Source organism: Elaeis guineensis, chromosome 11, assembly GCF_000442705.2.
Source record: "Elaeis guineensis isolate ETL-2024a chromosome 11, EG11, whole genome shotgun sequence".
NCBI lineage: Eukaryota > Viridiplantae > Streptophyta > Magnoliopsida > Arecales > Arecaceae > Elaeis > Elaeis guineensis.
Genome location: NC_026003.2, coordinates 1410041 through 1424497, shown reverse-complemented (window position 1 = coordinate 1424497; position 14457 = coordinate 1410041).

Here is a 14457-nt window from a genome sequence, read left to right as displayed (position 1 = left end):
CTGCTTTCTACCCCGACTGCGGGAAGGCCTCGTCCGAGCTGCTACAGGTGCCGGACCTCGCTTCCGACTCCGACCGAACTTCGACTGACAAGTCTGGACCCCCTGGCAGGCCACAGTAACAGATAACACTGCTCCACTCCCTGCGGCGGACTCTGTGCGGCTCCATCACTTCCTGGCATGCCGTATTAACAGCCACGATTCTGCTCCACCCCATACGGCAGACCCTACGCAGCTCCATTATTTTCTGGCAGGCCGTACTAACGGCCACGATTCTGCTCTACCCCTGCGGCGGATCCGGTGTGATTCCACCACTCCCTGACGGGTCACGACAATGGACGCCGCTCCATTCCCCATAACTGATTCCACGTGGCGAGCAACGGCGATAGCCACGATTCCGCTCCACTACCCTTCACAATAAATTCCTCCTGACTGTGGGCGGCCCACTACAAGACAGTTACAGACATCGCTATCAGTCTGTTGCTCACTCCGCCTATAAAAGGGGGACCCCAGATACGTTATGCTCTAAGCTCTCATTTTTACCTAGAAACTCTGCTAAAATTTTTGTTCGAGCACTCCATCCTTGTTGAGGCAGAGAACTGACTTGAGCGTCGGAGGGTCTTGCTGAAGCAACCCCACCTCCGGTTGAGACTTCTTTTGCAGGTTCCGACGGCGATCGCGACTCCCTCGACTCCAGCTTCTCCGGCGCAGGCAGATTTTTGCACCAACAGACTCCATCTCGGACTTCATGGCCTCAAGCCATTTTTGAGAATCGGACCTTTGCATGGCCTCCATATAGTCGGATCTTCATCGTTCTCATCAAGTTTAATAAATCACCATCTCGGACCAAAAAACTATAGTATCTGTTCGACTGATGTGGTACTCTACCGGATCTCCTTAATGGTGCCTCTACTGACTCCAGATTTGATTCATCAATCGAACCCAATTCTGTATGTCTCGATCCTTCCACCTTATAAACTTCATCAGGTTCAATTTTACAGGTATTAGCTCCTTCACCAAGGAACTCTTTTTTCAAAAAAACTATCCGACTGCTGACAAACACCTTTTGCTCTACAGCGAGGTAGAAGTAGTATCCTTTAATTTTCTTTGGGTACCCTACGAGCAAGCATCTATCGAATTTCAATCCAAGCTTATCCGTCTTTAAATACTTGACATAAGCTGGATACCTCCAGATCCTAAGATGTGAGAGCACCAGCTTACGCCTAGTCCATATCTCATATGAAATTTTATCGACAGACTTGCTGGGCACCTTATTCAAAATATAACATGCAGTCTCTAGAGCATATCCCCAAAAGGATATTGACAGACTGAAAAAGTCCATCATGGATCAGACCATGTCTAACAAGGTTTGATTTCTCTTCTCGGACACACCATTATATTGTGGTGTTCCAGGAGGGTCCATTATGAGAGAATCTCATTCTTTTTTAGATATGTCAGAAACTCATTGGTGAGGTATTCACCTCCTCGATCTGACCGAAGAATCTTAATACTCTTTCCAGTTTATTTCTCTAATTCAGCATGGAATTATTTGAACATTTCAAATAATTCTAACTATGCTTCATAAGATAGACATACCCATACCTCAATAGATCGTCTGTAAATGTAATGAAGTACTAGTATCCTCCTCTAACACTTATGTTCATAGGCCTACATACATCAGTATATATTAGATCTAGGACATCACTGGCTCTTTCACCTTTTTCTTTAAAAGGTGACTTAGTCATCTTACTAAATAGACAAGATTCACAGATAGACAATGATTCACAATCATCTATCTCAAGGACACATTCCTTGATCAACCTGTCAATCCTATTCTTGTTCATATGACCAAGCCTACAATGCCAAAGGTAGGATTCGTTGATATTATCTATTTTGGGGTGTTTAGTAGGTGTGTACATTACACTAATAGGTTGTGATATTATGTATATACCATGTTTTAATTGTCCACACATAATTGTAGTATCATTCATAATGAAATCATAAAAATCATCTTTTATTATAAACTTGTAACCAAGTTTGGCCAAAAAGCCTACAGAGATGACATTCATCATAAAGGAGGGACAACAATGACAATCATCTAACACGATATTACTGGACTCCAAGACAAGCTGCAAAGTTTTCAAAGTCAGAACTGGAACAAGGCTTCTATCTCCAATATTAAGGAACCACTTGCTCTCTCAAAATTTTCTACTTACTTGCAGTCCCTGCAATAAATTGCATATATTAATAAGACTTTCGATATCCAGTACCCAGATAGTAGTATCACAAACAGAGAAACTACAAGGTGTTATCATATAAATACCTTGTGAAGCAACCACTTGCCTCTTTCTCTTGTTCTTAGGCTTGTTTGGGTCAAGGATGGCTATATAAGCAGGACAATTTCTTTTTCAATGACCCAACTTCTTACAGAAGAAGCACTTTGCCTGGCTCTTGTCAACTTTTGATAGTTTGCTTTGCTTGAGATCAGCGGTATGAGATTTTTGTACTTTTTTTTTTCTCTCTTAGAGGATCGACGCTCTACAAATTGATCTCCCACTAAATTTACTGGCTCCTTTTGGAGTTGGTGATCCTTCTCAAAAGTTTGCAATAACCCTAGCAAACTATAGTAGTTTACTGCAGGCTTCGTCATTCTATAATGACTGAGAAAGGATAGGTAGAATTTTGATAGCGAATTGAAGATAGCATCCTTACCTAACTGTTCATGCAATGAAAAGTCAAATTTGCTAAGACATTCAATCTGCTCAATCATGTATAATACATGATCGATGACTAAAGCTCTCTCTTACATACGGACATTGAACACTACGTAGGAAGATTTATATCTCTCTGCATCCTTAAGGGTACTGAAAGACTCATTCAACATTTGAATCATCTCCTCAGTCTGCGCATCCTCGAACTTACGACTAAGTTCATCATTCATGGCTGCTCTCATCACGCAATGCGCAGTCGTGTGATCATCGAGCCACTTCATATAAGTATCTCTCACAGCACGAGAAGCATTGGCTATAGGTTCTTCAGGTACTTGATCCGTAAAGATATACAAAATCTTCTCATGCTCCAACACGATCTTCAACTTTCGATACCAGCTATCGAAGTTGGATCTGGTGAGCTTGTCGCCATCCAACAGCGAACAGAGGGATAGTGTGTTGGCCATAACTGAAAGAAAAAAATATTAGCTTATTAGTGTATGAATTATTTTTTTATTTTTTTAATCTTGAAGATATGGATTTTAGTTTAAAGGTCCTCCCATTATTTTTTGCAAATTGGTAGCCTCTACATCCAACTCGAGGATTTACATTAATTCTTTAACGGGTACTAGAATCCACACAGACTGCATTCGGGCCCGAGTGTGGCTCGACCAATCCTAGTGCATTCATGGATAGGTTTATAACTAATTATTTCTCCAAACAACTTCTAGCATTGGGTTTTGCCCCAGACTTTCTTTCAGCAGGCGTGTGACGCCTCCACTGAAAATTCTGGTTAGGTCCAACCATTAACATGATACATCAAGTGCATCCAACAAATGGATGTCCAGACCTGAGTGTGGCTCGACCAACCTGAGCATTGATCTGAAGGTATATCATGATAGTCATATGATGAATGACAATTTTAATACGTAATAGACACCAGGCGTGTGGCTCCTCCAATGCTTATTTGGAATATTGGACTCATTATCACACACCTTAATGGAAGGCAATGACTAAGTTATCTCATAACTTTATCACTTTATGGACCTAATAATTTAAAAAATTTGATTTTATTAATCTGAGAATATGAGAAGAAGTCGACCTGCAAGCTGCAAATCCTTCCACTGACTTCACCAAGTCATGTAAAGGATTAAACATAAGCTGGTCTAAAGATACCTAAATCAGTCACACTGATTCACCTTAATGGCATGGGTCTGCACGAATTGATTAGTGACCAAATCAAAATATAATCTATTGTTGGAGCAACGCGCACCGGATTGGATCGATCTGGGCTTGTGATCTAATATCTAATTTCTTTGAGACAATTCACCAAACACATTGCAGGCATAAATAAATAAAGATAAAGAACCAAGATTTACGTGGTTCGGCATAAAAGGCCTACATCCACGGGGAGGAGGAGCAATTCCACTATAAATCCATCCCGAAAAATAGGTACAATATGAGGTATAAAATACCTTTTTTCGAATCCCACAAGAAGGCAACAATATATCGAATAGAAGGCAACCAAGATCCAATCGGATCAACCAATCTCAGCCTCAGCAATAGATCAAGATAATAAACAATACCTGATGAAGATACCTTCCTCAACCCTCGACAAAAAATCAAGATGATACCTCCTTACCAGCCGTAGCAGCACAAAGTATCTGTGAAACCGAGAAGAAGGAAGGCAGGTAGACCACCAACCGAAGACCAACAGGGGCAGGCCAGCAACTAGCACAAGGGGCACAGGCGATAAATCAACCAGAGAGCAGAACCCGCACACAAGAGATCAAGCTAGAAATAGGCCCGCATAAGAAGCATAAGCGAGAGAGAACCAGAGAACAGGCCCGCACCGAAGCACAGGCGAGAGAGAACCAGAGAACAGGCCCGCACCGAAGCACAGGCGAGAGAGAACCAAAGAACAGGTCCACACACGGAAACCCTAGCAAGAGAAAGCTAAAATAATACAAGAGCCCTGGAACCTCTCTCTTCTCAGTCGAACCCCTTTGTAACAAAGGATGCCCACGGCCTCCTTATAAAGAAGAAAGTCCTTCTCAAAATAGAGATTCAACCGGTGTAGAATTCCTTGATATCACGGGAGACGGAAAAGGAAATAAAATTTGGAGCCAAATATAACAATCCTCCTCCTTACGACAAATATTGTACCTTTATATTATATGAAAAAATTTATAACCTCCTCCTCACCACAAGCCCCGCAGGGCATTACCAAATATTTATTCCAATCAAGTTCAGGAAATTCTTGAACTTAATTGCAGGGATTGGTTTAGTGAACATGTCAGCTGAATTATGGGCAGTGTGTATTTTCTGAAGTCTGACATCACCTTTCTCTACTAGGTCTCTGATGAAGTGATATCTGACATCTACATGTTTTGTTCGTTCATGATACATCTGATCTCTGGCAAGGTGCAAAGCACTCTGACTGTCACAATGAATGTCTAAACAATTCTGTTCGAGACCCAAATCCTATACTAACCCTTTTAACCAAATGGCTTCCTTTGCTGCCTCTGTCAATGCCATATATTCTGCTTCAGTAGTAGATAAAGCAACTGTAGACTGCAAAGTAGCCTTCCAACTGACTGCACATCTAGAAAGAGTAAACACATATCCTGTCAAAGATCTTCTCCTGTCCAAGTCACAAGCATAGTCTGAATCATAAAATCCTGTAACTATGCAATTACTCTGTGTAGAAAATATCAATCCCAATTTAGAAGTGCCTTTCAGATATCTAAGTATCCATTTCACAGCTGACCAGTGAGCCTTTTCAGGTTTATCCATATATCTGCTCACTACACTTACTGCCTGTGAAATATCAGGTCGAGTGCAGACCATCGCGTACATGATGCTGCCAACTGCGCTCGCATATGGCACTCTAGACATATATCTCTCCTCATCCTCAGTCTGAGGAGAGTCTCTGGCAGAAAGTCTAAAATGACTGGCAAAGGGGGTAGTGACAGGCTTGACTGTAGACATACCAAATCTGTCCAAAACTTTTTCAATATAACTATGCTGAGTAAGGAAGAGTCTACCTGACTGTCTGTCACGAATAATCTCCATCCCAAGTATCTTCTTTGTCGGTCCAAGGTCCTTCATATCAAATGCAGTAGTGAGCTCGGCTTTCAGTTTCTGGATGATTGTCATGTCTTTGGCAGCAATTAGCATATCATCCACATATAATAACAAATAACAAAAGGACCCATCTGAAAGCTGCTGGTGATACACACAACTGTCATATGGAGATCTACTGTATCCATGGTCGACCATAAATCTGTCAAATTTGCGGTACCACTGTCTTGGAGACTGCTTGAGACCATATAATGACCTCTTGAGTAAACATACATGATCTTCTTTATTTGGAACCTCAAAACCAGGTGGTTGTTGCATATAGATCTGTTCCTCTAAATCACCATGAAGAAAGGCTGTCTTAACATCTAGTTGTTCCAGCTCCAGATTTTGAGAAACAACAAAAGCAAGTAACACACGGATAGATGAGTGTTTGACTACAGGAGAAAATACCTCCTTGTAATCAATACCCTCTCGTTGACTGTATCCCTTTGCTACCAACCTGGCCTTATATCTAAAATCTTGAGGAGTGGCTCCTTCTTTTCTTTTGAAAATCCATTTACAGCCAATTGCCTTTTCACCTTTTGGTAATTTGATTAACTCCCAAGTCTGATTCTTTTCTAGAGACTGAAGTTCTTCAACCATAGTCATGGTCCATTCATCAGCTCGTGAACTACTAATGGCCTCCTGAAATGTGGTCGGCTCATCACCAATGGTGTCTGCAACACTCAGAGCATAATAGACTAACTCAGCACAAGCAGAATCCTCAAAACCATACCTTTGAGGTGCTCTGATCTGACGCTTTGGTCTGCGAGTGGCAATACTCTCAATCTGATTCTGATCTTGTAATGTCACCTCCTCCTGAGTCTGAATCTGTGCATCTGTCTGTTGTTGTTGTGATTTAACAGTCTGATCAATGTCTACAACCTTCCTATCCTGCTGACCCCGATCCTGATCACTTTGAGAAGAATTAGGCTGTAGCTGCCTTGAATCAATGGCTGTCTCATGGAATGTCACATCTCTGCTGACTAGAAATCCTTGAGATCCAGGTTCTGTGCACCATAATCTGTAGCCCTTTACCCCATATGCATATCCAATAAATATGCACTTTTTAGCCCGAGGGTTCAACTTCCCATCTTTTACATATGCATAAGCTGGGCACCCAAAGATTCTAAGTTTTGAATAGTCTGTAGGTCTTCCTGTCCACATCTCTTCGGGAGTCTTCATGCTTAATGCTGATGCTGGAGATCGGTTTATAATATAGCAGGCTGTGTGAGCGGCCTCTGCCCAAAAATCTTTACTTAATCCTGAACTAGATAGCATAGATCTGACTCTCTCTAACAGTATCCGGTTCATGCGTTCTGCCACACCATTCTGTTGAGGTGTACTTACTGTTGTTCTATATCTAATAATGCCTTCTGACTTGCAAAAGTCATCAAATTCTGTAGAACAAAATTCTAAACCATTATCAGTACGAAAAGTTTTCACCTTCCTTTCAGTTTGCCTCTCGACCATAGACTTCCACCATTTGAATGTTTCAAATACATCACTCTTATTTTTAATGGTGTATATCCAAACTTTTCGGGAGTAATCATCAATAAAAGTAAGTATATATCTTGATCCACCCTTGGATATAATTGGGACAGGTCCCCATAGGTCAGAATGAATATAGTCTAATATACCAGTTATTCTGTGCACGCCTGTAGTGAAGCTGACTCTGTGTTGTTTTCCAAATATGCAGTGCTCACAGAATCCAAGTGCACCAATCTTCTGACCTCTCAGCAGACCATGTCTGCTCAGCTCCTGTAGACCTCTGTCTGAAATGTGTCCTAGTCTCTGATGCCATAAATGTGTCAATTGCTCAAGAGAAGATTGTACTGCTGATGCCTGACCAACAACTGTACTGCCATCCAGGTAATAAAGGGTTCCACTTAATTTATCTTTCAATAAAGTTAATACCCCTTTATTGATAGTAATAGATCCTCTACCCCATCTGCCCTCATATCCTGCTCTGTCAAAGGCATGTATTGAGAGAAGGTTCTTTTTTAATTTAGGAACATATCTAACATCATCTAATATCACCATGGTATTTGAATTTGATTTAATTTGAATTGTTCCAATACCTTCTATATTACAGATACCATCATCTCCAAGAAGAACAGTACCACCTTCACAAGATCTAAAGGAAGAGAACCATTCCTTGTGAGGTGTCATGTGAAAAGATGCTCCAGAGTCCACTATCCAAGTGTCAGTATGACTAACACTGCAGGCAGCTGTGAATACTGCATCATCTGATATACTGCTATGACTTTCTGAAGAAACTGCAATTGATGCTGTATCAGAGATTGTTCCTTTATCCTTTTGTTCCTTTTCCCTTTTAGATTGTAGAAGTCTACACTCAGATTTCCAGTGACCTGGCTTTTTGCAGTAGTGACAAATATCTGATCTTTTGGGCCTAGACTTTGATCTATTTTTGGACTTACTCCTACCTTGTCCACCCTTTTTCTGTTCATCTCTACCTCTAACAATAAGACATTGAGCTGAAGTCTGAGCCTGATGCTGAAGCTGTACTTTTAATCTAAGTTCATTGGATAACAAAGTAGCTTCTACTTCTTCAAGACTTATTGTTTCTCTTCCATAAAGCATGGTAGTGGTAATATGCTCAAAGGACTTGGGCAAAGAGTAAATTAGAATCAAAGCCTTATCTTCTTCATCTACATCGACACCAACATTTACTAGATCAAGCAGGAGCTTATTATACTCATCCAAGTGATCTTTAAGTGAAGTTCCTTCTGTCATACGAAATGTGTGTAATTTTTCTCTCAAATATAATCTATTGGTCAGAAATTTTGCCATGTATAAACTATCTAGTTTTTCCCATACACTTTTGGCTGTGTCTAGTTCCACAACATTACGAAGGACTTTATCACTTAAACCTGAAAATAAGGTTCCTAGGGCTCTCTCGTTAATCTCTTCTTTAACAGCTTCATTATCTCCCGAAATTGAATCTATACCCTTAAGGGCTTTTACAACACCTTCTTTAACTAACAGATATTTCATCCTTACCTTCCATAGTGAAAAATCTTTCGTGCCATCAAAGACGGCCACTTCATGCCTGACGGTGGTGGAGTGAGAGACAGATACCGGATCATTAGCCATTGAGAAACTTGGTTTCTTGTCACCAGCCATCCAAGAGCTCTGATACCAATTGTTGGAGCAACGCGCACCGGATTGGATCGATCTGGGCTTGTGATCTAATATCTAATTTCTTTGAGATAATTCACCAAACACATTGCAGGCATAAATAAATAAAGATAAAGAACCAAGATTTACGTGGTTTGGCACAAAAGGCCTACATCCATGGGGAGGAGGAGCAATTCCACTATAAATCTGTCCTGAAAAATAGGTACAATATGAGGTATAAAATATCTTTTTTCGAATCCCACAAGAAGGCAACAATATATCGAATAGAAGGCAACCAAGATCCAATCGGATCAACCAATCTCAGCCTCGACAATAGATCAAGATAATAAACAATACCTGATGAAGATACCTTCCTCAACCCTCGGCAAAAAGTCAAGATGATACCTCCTTACCAGCTGTAGCAGCACAAAGTATCTGTGAAATCGAGAAGAAGGAAGGCAGGTAGACCACCAACCGAAGACCAACAGGGGCAGGCCAGCAACCAGCACAAGGGGCACAGGCGATAAATCAACCAGAGAGCAGAACCCGCACACAAGAGATCAAGCTAGAAACAGGCCCGCATAAGAAGCATAAGCAAGAGAGAATCAGAGAACAGGCCCGCACCGAAGCACAGGCGAGAGAGAACCAGAGAACAGGTCCACACACGGGAACCCTAGCAAGAGAAAGCTAAAATAACACAAGAGCCCTGGAACCTCTCTCTTCTCAGTCGAACCCCTTTGTAACAAAGGATGCCCACAGCCTCCTTATAAAGAAGAAAGTCCTTCTCAAAATAGAGATTCAGTCGGTGTAGAATTTCTTGATATCACGGGAGACGGAAAAGGAAATAAGATTTGGAGCCAAATATAACATCTATCATGTTGGCCAGGTAAGTGAGATCAGCAGGAGGGATCTGCCCTTAACTCACCGTAGACGCACCTAGGTGAATAGCTTCCAATTAAAAATCACTTGATCGAATCTGCCAAACTTACCTTAGATACTAACTGGTTAATTAGTTTCGATTTGACACACCAGAAGATTCGAGCTCAACCATGGAGCAATGATCATGGTCCATTTATTAGGGTCAAATACATAGACTTGATCAAACTTTAACTATTAAGATTGATTTAGAGAAATACTGATCTAATCTAATTCAATACTTGATTAGATTTAATTAATTTCTCTACTTGATCCATATGTGTTCTTAATCTTAGGTCTAACCTATTAAAAGAATCTGATCCATGCTAACCCTTTGTTCATCATATTATGTGGTGTCTTAATGATCTTCAATTCTCAATTCTAGATCATTCAATCTTAATTCAAAATTATGTGAAACATGTGTTTTAGTTTGTAGAACTATTCTACAAAGGTTTCAAGTGAAGCATACTATATGTTTCAACACATGAAAATAAATTTTTATAATATGTTTAACAATTAAACATATATAGGTATGATCTAAACTTCATTCATACATCTCATATATCATGATAACTTTTAGATCAATATCAATTACATCATATGTAACATGTAATTCAGATCTAAAATAATTTTATATCTGAATTTTATCCTAAAATAAATCATAAATCACTTTAGATCTAATTTAAATATATTTATGATCAAAATAATATATAAAAATCTGTTCAATTTTTTTTTCATAAAACTGGATTACAACGACACCCTTACACGTCATAAAAGAACCCATCGAATCGGCAAAAGAGAGATTAATCTCTTCAATCTCTTATGATTGGATGGTCTGATGATCTCATCAATCCGAGTACTAGGCTACTAAGATCTAAAATTTAATTTCATATATAATTACATCAACATGCAATTATTGATAAAATTATTTTATGTAATGAACATATCCTTGATCTCATCAATTATGTTCTTCATTTAATTCAATTAGATTTGATGTATCATATACATCATATCAAATCTAAAATTTATCATATAATGATTATAAAATATTAATTTTAGATTTAATATCAAATAAAAAAAATAATTAGATATAAATATGAATGCATAAGAAATTAATTTTTGGTAAAATCTCTTTTCGCGCAGTGCTGAATTATGATAGGATTCAAATCTAAATATCCATCAAAATAAATCCAATTTAAATCTGAAATAATCTTTACTTTATATAAAAAATAAAAAATTAAAATTTTATTAAAATATATTTAAAATAAATTTTTAATTCATATTATTTTTTATCAAAAATTCAGCAACAGTAGAATTCTATTATAACAGATTTATAACAATCTCAATCAACTATTAATTAGGCACCTCTAATCCAATCAAAATTAGATAAAAAATTTTAGATAAATAGATTTAAATGAGATTTAATGTCACACAAAAAATCTCAATTATATTTTTTTAAATAATCATAAAAAAATTTATTTTGCATGCATATATTTCAGTCCTGCTTTGATACCAGTTGAAGGGAAGGGAACGGTTTCCCTCCAGAATGTCCAGGTTGCATCTAAAACTTTTCTCTAATATTTTACTTATTTATGGATCAAATTTTTATCTAAATTATAATAAAATAAGAGATCAAATCCTAAATTATCTGATATAAACCTTCGCAGAGGTCTGGATATGCAGACTCTCTACTTCGCATACACGTAGGGTGCCACAGGAAAGCATGATGAACTCTAATCCAATTGACTTTGCAACTCAATCAATCGAGTGAGATGTGATAATATGACATCTCACACTAGTAGGTAGGATGCCTAAGAAGAATCCACACCCAAGAAGAGGGAGCGACAAAAAAGGGAGAGATGTAGAAGATGAAGGATCTCTCTCTTCACTCGCCTGTTTCTCTCTCTTTTTCTCTTCTTTCAATTTGATTTGTTTGCTATTCTATTCTCTTCTCCCATCTATAGGTAGAGACCCTCTCTATTTATAGATGATTCTTATGATCCAATGAGAGGAAGACTCTTTATTAAAATCTAATTTGAATTGATCTAATACTCATGAAAGAAGGACTCCTATATGAGATATAATTGCCATCACTTATGACATCCACTTTGCACCCACTCCCACACCCACTTGGGATGCCCCAAATAAGCACCAAATCAATTTTTGATCATACTTCATGAGTGGATATTCTCGGTGCAAGTATGAATACTCATATCTCATCCAAAATAGGTTTGATTCGAATCCGATTCGAAGTCGGTTCGAAACAATTTCGAAAGGCTGTCGATCCTAAACTCTTTGAGATTTTTATATCAAGTCTAACTTGAATTTTGAACCTATTTAAGTCTAATTAATTTAGATCTAATCTAAAATTAATTAGTACTTAAATCTAATCTTTCATATGTTCCATGAATCATAGATAGAAATTGTTCATCTTCGAAATTGAACCTGAACCTCATGTGTAGTGCTAGCTAGACATTGTCAACTCTTCAATCTCGTTTGACCCATAACTTAATTCTCAATGAAGTTAGCTTATATGTTTAATAAAGTCAAGTACTTCCAGATTGGACATATAAATATAGGTCAATTTCTTCCTACTTTGTCTGACTTGTGTGCATGACTCCATAGGTTCAAACACTAAGTCGGTAGCACAGGAACCAATTCCTGTACTAATCAAGATACTATCTAGCAATGGTTCTCAATGTCTAGATAGATCGAATTATCGTAAAAAAATATTTTAGAACCTATACTCATGGTTACCGCATAATTCATCCTTTTGATCCTGGATGCTCTAGGATGGTCTCAGGTTAACCATCAACCGATATTATTTCATCCACATTGTATTTCAATCTTTCAAATCTATCTCATGGATTATCCTGACCAAAGCTTTACTAAATTAAAATACAGTGATACATCAACTTCAATAATTCGGAGGGGTCAATCTCATCTTGATCCACACACAGACTTCGCAAGTACTTGACTGTACCCAGTAGCCTTCCGTCACTGCATTAAAAATTCAGGTAGTTCGGTACTAAAACACAGTGAGTTGCTTGCAAGTCACTATGGTGATCTCAGGTCTGAAGGACATTGATATCCATGTGTTTCACGAGCAACTCTTGACAGCAGAACGCTCAGCAAGTGAGTCACTTGTTCAGTGATGATGTACCCTTACATCTCACCTGTATGCTATACCAGTGTCACCACACTCCTTAGTTAAGAGGACAACAACAACCTTCACTCAATAAACGTCATCGTCCCATAATGACGTATCATTTGGTTGCGAACTTATTTAAGAACTATACGATAAATTCTCTCTTTATCGTACACTAGCATAGTTTCAGGGACTTCATCACAGTACAAGAGTTCAAGGAAGATGTCATTTTGTGATGAAAAATATGAGAATAACTATTATTCAATAATCAATAATTTATATACAAGGATGAACTCAATCATCATATGATTGATTTTAGGACACAATTCTTAACACCCACGGCTGCACAGTTTTTACCTTTCATTCAAGAATAAGTTCAAGCTGTCCAAGGTTACTCCAAGTCTATCAATGATCCATTCTCAAACACATATGATCTAGATTAAAGGAACCATCTTAATTTTTTTTGAAGATCCCAACAGACTCAAGCTCAGACTCAAATTTCTCTTGTGCAAAATTTTCAAAATAGGCCTCAATATCAGAATTATGCCTATAATAGAGACCAGTCTAGTCAGCCTACCCAGTCACCATATCATAATTAGTCATCATACCCACCTCCTCAATAGACCAATCTAGCCAATGATAGATTTAATCAACTCCAACAATTGATTATGATCCAACGGTGATCTATCGCTAGATTAGAAGTATAAATAGGACAGTTAGCTGAGTCTACCATGAGGAGAGAACCAGATCAATTGCCAACCCAACTGATACCAAATCTCAGGAACAACCCATCCACCCATCAACCATCTAGATCTAGTCATCAATCCATTGTCCCATCTAAGAATCTCTAATTTAAGAATGCCAAAGTAATTTTTGAGCTTAGAAGTGATAAGATTCTTAAGGACTATATCAAGACAAGTGAGAGAGGCTAGTATTGATGCTAGTCAAAATAAGAACTTAGAAAAAAAAGATTCGTACTGAGACTAATCCAATAGAAGAACCTGAGTCCAAAACTAATACTGATGCTGATTCTAATTTGAGTGAAAAAAATAAAAGAAAGAAGAGAGTGGATGAGTTACCCCAGATATATAAATCAAGAGTTTCATTCCCTTCAGTCCTAGAAATTGGTTCTTCCCATAAAAAGCAAGGAGATGCAATGAGGAACTAATAAAATTATTTAAGCAAGTTCCCATTAATCTACTTCTCCTCGAAGCGATTCAACACATTCCGACTCTCACTAAATTTCTTAAGGAACTATGCATCCAAAAGCATGAGTCACGAACCACAAAGAGAATTATGCTGTCTAAGGATGTAAGTGCAGTCCTGTTGAATCCACTACCTCAAAAAATAAAAGACCCTGGTGCTCTTTTAATTTCATATGTTATAGGAGGTATTACCTTTGATCGAGCTTTGTTAGACTTAGGA